Source organism: Rhodnius prolixus, unplaced genomic scaffold (genome assembly GCF_049639745.1).
Source record: "Rhodnius prolixus isolate KJV_2025 unplaced genomic scaffold, Rpr scaffold_8, whole genome shotgun sequence".
Lineage (NCBI taxonomy): Eukaryota > Metazoa > Arthropoda > Insecta > Hemiptera > Reduviidae > Rhodnius > Rhodnius prolixus.
This window is the reverse complement of record NW_027411593.1, coordinates 7,789,250-7,803,948: the sequence shown is the minus strand read 5'-3', so window position 1 is coordinate 7,803,948 and position 14,699 is coordinate 7,789,250. Positions and strand designations below refer to the sequence as shown.

Sequence of the window (14,699 nt, the reverse complement as noted above, 5' to 3'; positions counted from 1 at the left end):
ATGAATAAAATGCAAAAGAAACATAATATATTTTACTTTAAAAAGAAATTGAGTAGCAGCTTGCCATTTGTAGTTAAGTAATATTGAAATAAAACGCCTTAGAAGCGGAAGAACTCAGGAGAGGGAAGGTTAATAACAATTTCTGCCTAAGTGAAGCGTAACAATTCAATGAGATCTCTTTACTTCAAAACGGGCTACTTGAAGAACAGGATAAGCTGTACATTTGTATTTTTTATTGAAGTGTACAAGGCGAGTTTGCATAAACGGATTAAAACAAAAGGAAGTGAATAATGGAAAAAAATAAGGAGCGAAGACACTTAACGACCAGCTCTTATTACCATCGTCAAGGTCTCCTCCAAAGTCAGGTTTTTTTTTTTTTTTTTTTATAAAAGAAAGGTGACTTAAATTAAAATTTTTAACCTAAAAGATCTTTGGAATTAATTTCAACCGTGTTTCCTCAAGGAGCAAACAACCCACTCCTTTTCAATAATCAGTCTAAATATTCCGAACAAGATTCTAACCTCAAATTAAAAAAAAAAAACTTGTTAAAATCCTCGGTAGGCTATTCAACGACTTAGTCTTCAACAACCTCTCCGCATTGTTCCCAAGGTTAAGTTCCCTAAATTACAGAGGATGCGAGAAGAGTTCCAGGTAAGTTATATTACCCACTTATACCGGGCAATGACCCAAGTTCAATGCGGAAGCCACTGGAACACCGGCAGTTAGAGATAGCACGGTAACATCACCAAAACATCCTCTTCTCTACAATACCCCTTTCCGGGAGCGGATAGGCTGGCAAATAAATAGTGCTAACCACTCCTGGCTATTAATACAGTGCTATCCTTAGGGAATTCCAGCTAGAAGATGAGCCGAGCCGGCAGTCAGGGATGTTGGTTTCCCTTTTCCAAATACACCCACTTAGTTCATGTCGGTTAACTTAGCGTTCTCTCCTTATCTAGTTCGGCGTTTGTGAGTTCTCTTACCATGGGTTCTACTGTCATTGCTACGGAATTACGCCGAAATTTTTATATCAGCTGCGAAGCAACAATTATTTCAAAAAAACTTTATTTTTTTTTACCTAAAACCAAAACGCGTGAATGAACTTATTTTTATGAATGAGTTGTCATTCGATGCAAAACTTCATTAAGAAATGAAATTTGGGAGTCTCAACGTTCTGCAAACTATTATCGTTTCATTAAAAACCAGTTCATTAATTAATTTGTTACCTCCCTATTAAATATAATCTAAGTTAAATGGTAACTGTCACTAGAAATATTTTGTAGATGGAAATGGCCAGCATAAAAGGTTCTGTGTGACATCCAATAAATTTTAAAAAATGTTAACGAAAATTTAATGCTGTAAAATTATTTAAATTAACTTTTTAAACTGTAAGTTTTTGATAAGATTTACTATAGGCATCAAAATGAAGGTTCTATACAATATCTATACAAAGATGAGGCCAACAGATGAAGAAGAAGAATAGAACCCTTGAAAGAAGTAGTTGCGTTTCACGGTCTACTGGAATTACTGCCATCTGTGCAGGAAGAATGAAGGTATCTTTTACGATATAGAGTGTCGCACAAATGTTTCTCTATGTTGGAGGCGGGGGAAAAAAACCCTCCGCTTTTCCACCGGTGAGGGCAGCAAAAGGGACAGTTCTGTAAAGTTCCAACAGAAGAGGAACCAGAGAACCCTTGACATTATTTATAATATGAAACGCCATCCATAGCAGTAGAGGCGATGGAGTTCCAATAAGTTATTTCTCTTACATCTTATTAGAGTTGGGAAGTTTCAGAGCACGTGAGAGGAAAACACATGTTCATTTCTCCAGGACTTTTCTTTTGTTTTCCACCACAGTTTTTCTTTTATTTTATTATTTTTACAACTAAAAAAACTTGAGTCTTTCACAATTTTCAGTTGGAAATATAAATTTATTATAGTTATTTAATTTAAGGTGGTGTTTTATCTGAGGCCATCGATGGGTGGTCCTTTTTCAGAGTTCTAACGGTCGTCGGAATTTGTACGTCACTGATATCCATAATGCTGGATTCAAATTTTGGACTTTAATTATTAATTAATAACTATTATTAATAATGTTTAGCTTATATTCAATTTTGTCTGGAAAGAAAAAATTTTGAATGAAATATTACAAGCTTTTGAGAAGGAAAATGTAAAGATCAGAAAATTCGTCAAGAGTTTTAAAGTGAAGAAAAGAATAGCACAACCGAACGGCACGGCAAAGACAGGGAGCTGGTAACCGAGACTGTGGCTAGCTTCCTATAAAACTCGACTATAAAAGGTACACGGATATCCGCTCCGAGAAAGATTAATAATAACACTAAATTAAGAGAGCTAAATTGGTGATTAAGCGAGAAAGAAGGACAGATGTGACTTTCTAGAGAATGGAAGAGTAAGTTTAGCGTTCAAGAGAGAGAGAGAGAGAGAGAAAAGAGGACTAACTTTGGGTCCAAGTGAGAAATCTCTAAGAAAAATGAACAAGCTTGGCGTTCAAGAGAATGAACAGTGCATTATAAACTTTCAAGAGAATGATCAGTGCAATCTAAGCGGTTAAGAGAATGATCAGTGCAATCTAGGCGTTCAAGAGAATGAACTGTGCAATCTAAGCAGTCAAGAGAATGTACAGTGCAATCTAGGCGTTCAAGAAAATGAACAATGCAAGCTGAGCGTCCAAGAGAATGTTCAGAGCAAACTGGTCGTACATGAGTGCGGAGAAGGTAGACATTGAATGGCCAAACTTGTGGTTACGAATTCCAGCTAATCTCTTCCGAAAAACTAATTTTTCTTACGATTTCTTTTCTATTGAATCCATTTCGATTTATTAATGTTTCCTTGCAAACACTGTCTACCTAACTTTAATAATACTCCTTAATTATCTTACAGATCTTCAAACTAACTAGATTTAACTGGGCAATCAATAAAGATATTACATTTTACAGACCAAAGGCGGTTGTTTTTTTTTTTTTTTTTTTTTTTTGTAGAAATAAATAAATATATGTGTTACATAAAACAGAATAAATATTTATGAATTTCTTGTAAAGAAAGATTTAAGGTCTAATTTTTTTTATTCCCTTGATCCTGTTGTATCCTCTTACAGCTCCTTCTAGCTCCCCCGCTGAGGGGTAACAAGGAAAGCCACTCTAGTTAAAAGCTAACCGTCACATCTAAAACCTCTATATCATAAACAACCAGAGCTACGGCTTAAAACTTATGACAACAGTTAAAATTCTTACGCTTATTTCAACCAGAAGAATTTTGCAATTTTAAATGATTTGATAAAGTGTTTCCTATTTCCTCTTATTCCCATCTCCTGCTCCATTTTCTTACGCGTAATGGTGTCTTCCGGAAGATCTAAATAGAAAAGGACTGTAGGGCGGCGGGTATTGGTGTAGTGGTTTTGTAAGTAGGAGTCCCCTAGTTCGTTGAGGGAATCCAGCAAGCGCTACTTTTCATTTGTTAGACAAAATGTTAGACACCTAACTAGTACTTGGAGATTAAGTCCTGCCTACAGGATAAAAAAAAGGCAAATCAGTATTCAGTTTTTGAGATATTCTGTTTACACAATGTGCTAATAAGCATTTTTGGGGGGTTAAGAAGAACTTAAGGGCAAGCACTTTCGGCCAAAAATCAATTTCGAAAATTGGACCTGATTGTCGCCATTCTTCTTCAGAAAAGAGTAACGAGGAAGTTGCATGGATTAAGAACTTCCCTTTCTTGTTTCTTACATTCAGACACCGGACATAAATACACACATATTCAATAAGGGGAAGGTAGTAGTTAATAAATTACTTAATTATTTTATCAATATCTAAATTCTGATAAGGTGCTAGAAGTTAATCTTCTAAATAGACTTAAAGTTTTATCGAGTACTCAGGTTGTCAGTTCAGTGAAACTGAAAACTCTCCTACCTAGCAGACGAACAATATGTTTGAAACTCCAAAGATGGCTGCCAGCAAGCAAACTTCATGTCTGCAAAGTTGCTAATTGATATTTCTCAATTAGGAAGTAGAGTCTCTCTCTTGTCTCTTGGAATTAATATCCCAATATTTATAAGCATAAATCAATGAACTTATCAATGCTAATGACCCGGATCATCAATTATGCAGCTAGTAAACGATTGTTCCATCACCATTTATGCTAAATATTAGCGAAAATAAAAAAAAAATGTGAAACCGAAGCTAATCATTTTGTTTCTATGAATAATATAGAGAAAACCTAGCCATTTCCGGAAAAGCTACAGATTTATCCAAGTTTAAAATATACTCTTTAGCAAAAACTACTTCAGTTATTTTGAAGAATGATTCTAAAAGTTCACTAAAAGAAAATCTAAGTGCCATTTTCAAATAAATTTTCAATAAATACCGGAAAAAGGCGCCACGATAGCCGAGTGGTTAGAGGCGAGACCGGTAAAGCTAATATGTATTGTGGTACTGGGTTCGATTCCCAGGTCTAGGCCTTGTATTTTATTTAATGGTTAATAAAAGAAATTTACAGTAAAGTATGTTAGGCTAGACCCGCAATGCTAATATGTATTGTTGGTTTAGTGGGTTCGATTCCCTCGGTCTAGACCTTGTATTTTATTTAATGGTTAATAAAAGAAATTTATAGTAAAGTGTGTTAGGCGGTTATAGGCTAGACCCGCAATGCTAAGATGTATTGCTGGTTTAGTGGGTTCGATGCCCTAGGTCTAGGCCTTGGATTTTATTTAATGGTTAATGAATGAAATTTACAGTAAAGTATGTTTGCTAATCGTCTCCGTCCACGACACCTAATTGGTAGTTGGACGTAAAGCCCGCCTGAAAAAAGAGGCATTACTTTACTTTTAATACCGGAAAATCCACTTGGTAAAGTGATGCGACTAAAATTGTAGCGTTTTCTCAGTGTTTACACCTTAGAAAGGAAATATCAGATTTTAAATTTTCTGCAAATTTCCGTTTTTTTTTAATTTTTTCAATCGACATACAACCACATTTAAAAAAACGAACTTTTTTCGTACTCAACAGGAAACGGCTATTCACGGCGAAAACTAAAAATTGAAAATCTGTACGATTACCATACTTCCTATGGGAAAAAATAAGAGAACTTTAATACTAAATTGTTGTTCATTCTTTTTGGTGACTGATTTATAGTTTCAATAGGATGGAAAAATAATTGCCATTTCAGTCGAGTAAAATTTATTTTGCCGAGCTTTCGACCTAGGGACTAGGTCATCTTCAGGGCTGTGGAACATATTTACAGTTAGTTAACAATGATTCTATTAAAATGAGTATGTGTAATATAACGAAATTTACAAAAATTATTTACCTAGTTTACAAAGTAATACTTTTACATTTCAGGGTTGGTGTGTCTTCTGTCTTGTCTTATACTAGTTAATACTAAACCAAAAACAAATTATACTCAATGAATGTAATAACTTCGTGAAGTAATAATTAAAAACACACTTTAAGGTTTTTAATACTCGAATTCAGATCCAACATTAAAAAAATAAATAAAACGCTCAGGATACAATGGAAAAAAAACAAAACTAATTTCAAGTTTTCCCTTATTTTCCTGTTTTTTTAACGATCACTTCCGGCGGCTCCCCACCACTTAACGTCGACAAGATGAAGTTTATGGGGGGAGGGGAGGTTACAACCCAGAGTTTTTCTCTTAACCACTGCGCATCCTTTTGGGACTTCGGTTGGGGTTTTTTTAATTTACCTCAATAACGCTTGTTTTATTTTAATTTTTTAAAATTTTATTTGTTATCTTCCTTTACAGCATCTTTCTTTTTAATTCTCTGGAAGAGTGAAGTATACAAAACGGTGAAACGTGAAAGTTTTTACAAAGAAAAGAAACCAACGCAATCCATTTGTATAGTACATGTTTATACCAAGATACAAGTTTATATATATCCTTGAATCCGAAATAAAAGTGTGATATCTCGCTCAGATGAAAACAGAAGATACCACAATAAGATTCTGGTCCTTAAGCAGGTGAACCGAAAGTAGGTTTCCCAAATTTTTGCGATTTTTTCTCAAAAAAACGATTTCCCTTAACCAGTTAACTGTTTGTGACGAGTATATTCGTCGATGCGTTTCAGTAGTGACCATAGGCAGTTAATTTTGCAATTTTAGTTTAATCTAAAATACATATACCTATTCGTTAATTTATTTTTTATGTATTTGGGTTCAAATTTATATTAATATAAATAAATGAATAAATATACTTGAAATAAATAACGAAAAAAAAAATATATATAAAAGTCATTTCATTGCAACCCAATTTCATATCAAAAACATACTCAGGGTTTGACGAATATAATCGTCATCGCTTATTTTTTGTACGACGCACTTATGGGGACACATTTTCCAACAAGATCGAAACCAGTTAACTGGTTAAACATACTTTGCTGATTGCTCTTAAATAGAGCTACAGCTTTTATTTCGAAACTTTTCTTCTGGAAAATTGGATTAAGGGGATTTTTGGGAGACGAAGGAGTGAGTGAGACTTACCTCTAAAGTGTCATTACTGTTTTTTGTACTACATTAGCATGTATTTAATTTAAATAAGTGTCAAACGTGAGATTAGATTTCCGATGTCTGCTGGGAAGACGGCTGCCAGGAAATGGGCACTTTATGAAACAGTATTTCCTATATTTATAATATTTTCTCGCAAACGGTTTCTATGATTTTATTTTAAAACATTGTATGGCGATTAAAAACGCTTAAATATCCTTCCTTTTACTGGAAAAGGTTTCCCGAAAATTCGATTAGAGGCTATCCTGTGTGAGGAGCAGGACAGATTCCTTCTCAAGTTTATAAGGAGTACGCAGTTAAAAGGAAATTTAATGGGGTTAAAAATTAGAATGTAAACTATGGGTGCAGACTAGGTCTCAGGAATGGTGGCTTGCCACCACAGGACAGAGGCAGGCGAAAGAGTTCAGGATAGATTCCTTCTCAAGTTTATAAGGAGAACGAAGTTGAAAGGAAATCTGTGGGGTTAAGACTTTGAGTGTAGTAGTAGTAAAAGAGGTAATCGTGTGTGTATTTTACATTAAGATTTTATTGAATGTAGTTGTCTAGAGGGTTTGATGGCTATTCGCCGAGGCTGACTGCAGAATTAATCCGTCAAGGCCGTGGGGCTATAAGGATGATTGTAGGCCTATTAACTGGCCACTGCAGGCTCAGAAAACACATGCATCGCATGGGGGCCTGGCAGATGATAGCCTTTGTAGGTACTGTCTGGAGGAAGAAGAGGAAACGGCACTGCATGTGTTATGTCAGTGTGAGGGGCTCGTGTGGCTAGGGATGTTACTTCTCGGGGAGGAAAAACCAAGGCCTGAGGAGCTTTACCCAAGAGTCGCTCTCTAGCAAGAGAGTCTGATTAAAAGGACAGGTCTGGAAAGGGGAGCTTTAGAGTAAGGGGAGCCACAATAGATCCAAAGGGGTCGCAGTGGCGTAGGCCTTAAGGCCGCCCTAGTCTAATCTAATCTTGATGGTTATGTTTTAATCTGTTGAATATTATTCAAAATAATACGTGAATAATTAGAAAGATGATAATAAACTTGACAAAAAAATGAAAAATCAATTAGGGCAATAAGTAAAAAGAAAATCTTCAAGAAAGGAAATTGCCCTCCAAAAACTTGTGTTTAACCCTTTTCAAATTATTGTCAAAAACCACTGTAGATTGAAGAGCCGTTGTTTTTAGTGTAAAACTAGATTACAAAGTTTAACGTACCACCCTGGAGAAGTGAAGTTAAAACGACTTATAATAAGATTTGCAAATGGAAGGCAGTTTTCTGCATACAAGATAAAATGGAGGAAATTAATTGATTTTAAGTAGAAAACACTTTATTATTAAGAAAACTTGGTTAAATGAATTATTTTAAATTAATTCGGAAGTTTTTTTTTGCATTATTTCTAAAAAGTAAAGTTAATTTATTACCGAATATTGTAAAGAATAATCAATAATACCTTATAACTACACGTAACTTAATAATAATTTTAATATTATTAAATTATAGCTATAAATATTCAAGGTAACGCCCTTACAAAATAATATCCTGTTTGCAAAGGAAGAATACACAACAGAAATGGGAGGAAAATTGAATTAACTAACTATATTAGTGGACAGCGAACAGACATGGGCGAGGAGGAATGGTAATAGTTACATAGCTTCGAAATACTGCCGGCACTAAGCAATTGTGGTCTCTGCTTCATCACTGATTGCACTCTGCAGAATCATTCGGCGACTGAATCTACTCAGGATTGTAATAACTGGGTACATAACTGAACTAAACCTCACTTAATTCACCGACTTCCTTCAATTTATCTGTCTGTCTTCTGTCTTTTTTTGGATTCTTGCTCCAGTAACTATGCTTCTAGCTGAATGACTTTATTAAACACTGTGCCATTGGGGGGGGGGGGTCGGTGAAATCGATGCTTTCTCCAAGGGATAGGTGAAATAGTATTGGCTATAATGGATCTTCTCCTTGCCTCCTAAAGTTATCCTACACCCAACATTTTACTGTTTTGAAGGGAAACTGAGGACTGAGATTAATTTCTAGGAATAGACAATCCAAAATATAATAAATATAACGATAAATTCTCTGAATTACAGTGTTCTAAGTACTTAAACAAGAGTTGTGTTTATAGAGGGCTTTATAGAGCGGCAATGCGCAAAATGGAGGATAAATTAGACATTAATAAGACAACAGTGCCACTAGTATCATTTCATTTGCTAAGTAGAGAAGAGTTTCGCATACTGCATGAAGTGGATATTTGTAAGAAAAACAATGAAGTCAAATATAAGACAACTTGAAAGATTGGTATCTTCACAGGATCAACAAAAGGTCCTCTCCTCTCTGCGTAGATTGCAATGAGGAGGAGGATTTCAAACATATAATAATGATATGTCCACCGTTATGTGGTGGAAAGGAAACGAATGTTTGACGACATATACAGGTATTTAGATGCACCATTTCGCTACGAACACATAATATTCTCCACCAACATCTATCTGCTTAAATCTGTAGCAGAGCTAGCAAAGAAATATGAATGTATTTAAAAATTTATAGCCGATTAGAATGAATGGAAGAATAAATGATTAGAGAAGGATTACGGTGATTTTACGAGGGTAGTTGAAAAGTCCGTGCAAAGTCAGAGAGATAGCACCACTGGCGCGTATCGAGGTTATGTTTAGTTAGTAGCATCTCTTGGAAGAACACTCACCAAGTTTCAGCCAGATCGGTCTATTTCTTTGTATTTGGCATTCGTTTGAATCGAGGAAGTCGAGTGATTTTCAAAAAATGGACGAAAAAGAATTTCGTGTGTTGATTAAACACTACTTTATGAAAGGCAAAACGCCTCAGGAGACTAAAGAGAAGCTTGATAAACATTATGGTGACTCTGCGCCTTCGATTAGAACAGTTTATAAGAGGTTTCAAAATTTTCGGAGTGGCCATATGGGCACAAGTGACGCTGAACGTTCTGGACGCCCTGTTGAGGTTACTACTCCAGAAATCATTGATAAAATCCATGATATGGTGATGGATGACAGAAGAGTGAAGGTGCGTGAGATTGCTAGTGCTGTGGGCATCTCGAATGAACGGGTACATAATATTTTGCATCAACATTTGGACATGACAAAGCTATCCGCAAGATGGGTGCCGCGATTGCTCACGCTTGACCAAAAACGAAATCGTTGCAAGGACGGTTTGCAGCTGTTCCAGAAGAATCCGCAGGACTTTAAGCGTCGTTTCGTCACTGTGGATGAAACATGGATACATCACTACACTCCTGAGACCAAAGAACAATCTAAACAATGGGTTACCAAGGGGGAATCTGCGCCAAAAAAGGCGAAGACCGTTCCTTCGGCCGGAAAGATTATGGTGACTGTCTTTTGGGATTCGCAAGGAATAATCCTCGTCGACTATCTGGAAAAGGGTAAAACTATTACAGGTGCATATTATTCATCGTTACCGGACCGTTTGAAAACCGAGCTGCAAGAAAAACGCCCACGATTGGCCCACAAAGTCCTTTTCCATCACGACAACGCACCAGCTCACACCTCAGCAGTTGTGGTCGCAAAATTAATGGAAATAGGGTTCCAACTCGTTTCACATCCCCTCTATTCTCCAGACTTGGCTCCCTCGGACTACTATTTGTTCCCCAATATGAAGAAATGGCTGGCGGGAAAATGGCAAACGAGGAGGTGATTGTAGAAACGAATGGCTATTTTTCAGACTTGGACAAATCCTATTATTCGGAAGGGATCAACAAACTAGAGCAGCGTTGGACGAAGTGTATAAGCCTAAAAGGAGACTATGTTGAAAAATAAAAAAGGTTTACACCAAAAAATTAAGTAGTTTTTATTTTTGCACGGACTTTTCAAACGACCCTCGTAATTTAGGTTAAGCTATAAGGATGGCAGGAGCACAGAGTACTGATCCATCCATTAGTTGTAAGTTTGTATGTAAATAGTTGTATATAGTAGAGGGTTGAATGTGTGAAGCGAATGTATTTATAAGTAAGAATGGAGAGTGAGTGATATCCTAGTGATAAGCACCTAGACGATGCTGGATGCTGTATGGCGGAAGACAATGCCAAAAAAAGGCAAAAAAAGAATGGAGGAAAGATGGTGGAAATTGAGCTAAGGAGCAGACAATTAGGGAATCAGATTTGCTTGAAAGTGACTATAAAACAAAAACCACCAATGCGATCTAAAAGATCTATTGAGATTTTGGTGAAGTGTCAAGTGTTTGTTCACAGGATGTAGGAATCATGATGAATCAATCAGGATGTAACTAGTGTGTGCGATGATGATGAGCTCAAGCTTGCCTCTTGCAAACGCAAGAGAGGCCCGTGGGCGCGCTAAACACAGGGAGTATTGTGTGAACGTTAGTGGGAGGATTGTTCGTGTTGTTAGGCTGGGTTAACCCGCAGGTACGCCAAGATCCCTGAAGAAGTGGCTAGTCCACTTCCCCCTACGGGAAATCAATGAATTACTCCCCCCCAAAAAAATCCAGAAAAAGGGGAAAGCGAACTTACAAGACAAACGCAAGAGAATTGTTATTTCCAAAAAAGGCCAAAGCACTTTTAGGTTTTATTTCTACAAAACTATATTCATATTTATTTCTTGAATTAAGGGAGAAAAGGAATCAAATAAGTACAGATGTCTGTTCAAATAAAAAACAGAAAAACCACCGATGAGATTATAACAGAAGGAACACGCTAATTTTATTCAAAATCGATTCAAACAACACCCACCTTTAAGGTAGATTAAAAAAAGAAAAAAAAATGAATGTATCGATCTGTAATTTAATTCATTCAATCCAATCTGGAAATGGTATCAAGCTCCTACTAGGAACACTACAATCGAATAAAATGTAGGGAATATTCAGTTCAAATTAAATTAAAAACCCACGTGGCCGCCATTGCTGAATTAATTTTTTGTTCTATTTTCTTTTTAACAATGGATGAACATTTAAATTTTGTGGCACTAATCAGGATTGTTTACAAACTGTTATAAATTAATTAAAAGGAGCCCACATCTAGGCGAACGGGTAGAGTCTCGAGAATCATTCTCAAACAGCTCCTGGGACTCACAGTCCTTCTGAGCACCTGATAAGTTATAAAAGGGTCTTATTATTTTGCGATAAATTTTTTTTTTTTTGTTGGTCTTGCAATTTTTCCTTATTGCAAGAAGTAAAGCGAAGATATTGCCAAGATAAGATTAACTTCTTATTTATTCATTTAAGGATAATGCCCCCTCCACCAAAAAAAGAGGAGTAAGCAAACAAAAAAATAAGTTTCTTTGAAAATAATTTCATGAAATGAATCTCGGACGTCTTATTTATTCATTTTCTTTCATAATAAGTGAATACATCAAAGAATAAATAATAAAAATGGTTTACATTATTGTCTAACAATGTACTCACTTAAGTATTCCTTTATGTAAGAAAAAATATTTTATTGTAATCTGCTCTTTTTGCATTAAATAAAATATTAAAAAAAGAGAGAATAAATGTAACTTCTTTTATCTATATATTCCGCTAGTATTATGTAAGAAATAAGATTTAGTAAATAATACAATTTTTAATGTAGCATTTACTTTTTTGTATTTTCTCTTCGTGTTTGCTAATTCTTTAATTTTGAAGGAACATTCTAGATACGACCATCTAACAGACCACTGCTGGCGTACAAAAAGAATTTACTCTTTCCCTAAGATAGGCGAGTTATTCTACTCGTTTGATGACTCGACTATCTAGGCTTACCGAGTGGTTAAAATCTCGGATTTTGTTCCGTATATTTCAGTCATTGTTCCGCCTTGGTATTGTTAAATATACTAAACTGAGTCGCCTGTTAATGGAAGTATGTACTCGCTTTTTGAGCCTCACTGTCCGGTATAAGAACTTTCAAAGACTTTGTCACAACTTTAGCAGCTGTTCATGTCGGTTGGAAAAGACCCTAAAAACTGGGTTTGCCTTTTTCAGCTACTGAAAAATAGCTTTCATGTGCCCTCCAACTAATAGACTAATAGGCTAAATCTTGAAAGTAGAAACGAAGAAATTAATCAATAAGAACGGCCACACAGTTGAAGCCCGGTATTCATAACCCTTTTTCACGCTCAAACAAATCTTTGAACACAATTAACTGCTCTGACTACAGAGCATCCTCCAGAGAACTTCGCCAACTGGACCACCACCCATAAGAGCGTCACAAAGTAGTTTAAACCAATTATAATGAAGATTACGAATTGCCAATATGATTTAAGGATTCCAATATATTGGCGCTTAAGATCGGTGAAAGAAGATAAACAATTTTGGGGACAACTAATCGCGCAACTAATTTAAACAACCAAATCGCCTCATTGCACAAATTATTGAAAATTAATATATATTTCTGATTGACGAACAATATCCAAACAAACAGGAATTAAACAGTATTGAAGGATTCAAGATTTCCTTAAAGGATAGTGTATAGAAATACAGAAAGGCAGAGATTATGTGTTATTCTAGCGGAAAATCAGGTTGAAATGACGTTCGTTGGTTTATGTTTAATTTAAACTTTCATCAAGTTTAATTAGGTACTTAGTGGACGACACGTGGTAAAACCTGTACGAAGATGTGGACGTAGTGAAGAGGCACTCTGTAAAAGTTAACTAAGAGGAAGGAAGTGAAACGCGCTTAAAGAGGATTAAAACTGTCAACTAAACTGGACGAACAACGTCATCAGGCAGAGCCTATGGTGCATACTTAAAAACAAGTTACCGAAGAATTCCTGGCAAGCATAGAAGGAATAAGCAGGTCAGCTCTTTGTCGTAAATTATTTTACGTCAACTCGAATGTTAATGTGATATCATTCACAGTTCTTTTACAAAATTAACTCACAGAATATCACAGATTTATTAGAACTAATAAGGACTCAGGGAATAGAAGTAGCAAACAGATGTGAATACTCGCAAGACACAATTCTCTTTCGAGGGGCTACAGTGGACCTGCGTCTCCTTCCAACATCTTTCTAGATTCTTCCCCCGGAACCCTATTTTTGGGTCTCCAAGTATCTTAAGACTGCGGCCATTAAACTATGGGTGCAGACTAGGTCTCAGGAATGGTGGCTTGCCACCACAGGGCAGAGGCAGGCGTAAGAGTTCATAACGGGCTATTCGGCCGAGGTTGACTGCAGAATTAGTCCATCAAGGCCGTCGGGGCTATAAAGATAATTGTAAGGCCTATTAACCGGCCACTGCAGGCACAGAAAACATATGCATCGCATGGGCCTGGCAGGTGATAGCCTCTGTAGGTTCTGTCAGGAAGAGGAGGAAACGGCACTGCACATGTTGTGTCAGTGTGAGGGGCCTTGTCTGGCTAAGGATGTTAATTCTCGGAGAGGAAAAAACCAAGGCCTGTGAGCTTGCTTTGCCCAGGAGTCGCTCTCCAGAATTAAGAGTCTGATTAAACGGACGGGTCTGGAGGGCGAGCTCTAGAGTAGGGGAGCCACAATAGATGGGTCGTAGTGGCGAAGGCCTTAAGGGGCGCCCTATTAGAATCTTATCTTAGATTCTTCTCAATTGCCGGCCTTCCGCTTCTAAAACGACCTCGATAAAGCCGATCCCCGGGACTGCTGTAAAGCTTACTTCCAGGCAAGCAATCACACATCCGTTTCTTGGAGTTCTGGTTCCAGGTCCTTCAGCTCTGCATTCGGCCTAATTCTTAATCGATCTCCCTCCTACACTGACCCGTAAGTACGTCTGAAGATTTTCCTCACCAATACAAATCAGAGCATGCTCATCCTCCTTGAGTAACACCCCATGTTGTCACTTGCGTGCACGCTTCTCTACAGGTCTCACAATATTCTTGTACACCAATAGCTGTGAAAGTCTAGGGCAGCAACTAATATGAAGCAACTTTTGAAGTGGTAGAATAACATTTACTGCCGGCAGCAAAACCTCGACTTATTGTCTTAATCTAACTTCATTGAACTCTGCGAAAAGCAGTCCTTAAATATTTAAAGGCTAAAACATCGAGATGGTTTCTTCTACTTCGCTTACAGTTTCCTAAAAACGGTTTCAAAACCATACATAAGACTGAACACTTACTTTAGAGCGTTACTAGTTTCTTTATACCCAATTCCATAATTAACGCTAGTCCAAACCTATTTCAATTATTTAAATTCCAAACTTAAAACAATTATTCGGTA

General features: G+C 36.6%; 1 protein-coding gene across 2 annotated transcripts in view; it reads right to left on the bottom strand.

The window, feature by feature from the left end:
• The window catches only part of LOC141450795 (uncharacterized), a 243,359-nt gene that overhangs the window by 32,210 nt on the left and 196,450 nt on the right, over positions 1–14,699 (bottom strand). The window lies entirely within an intron of this gene.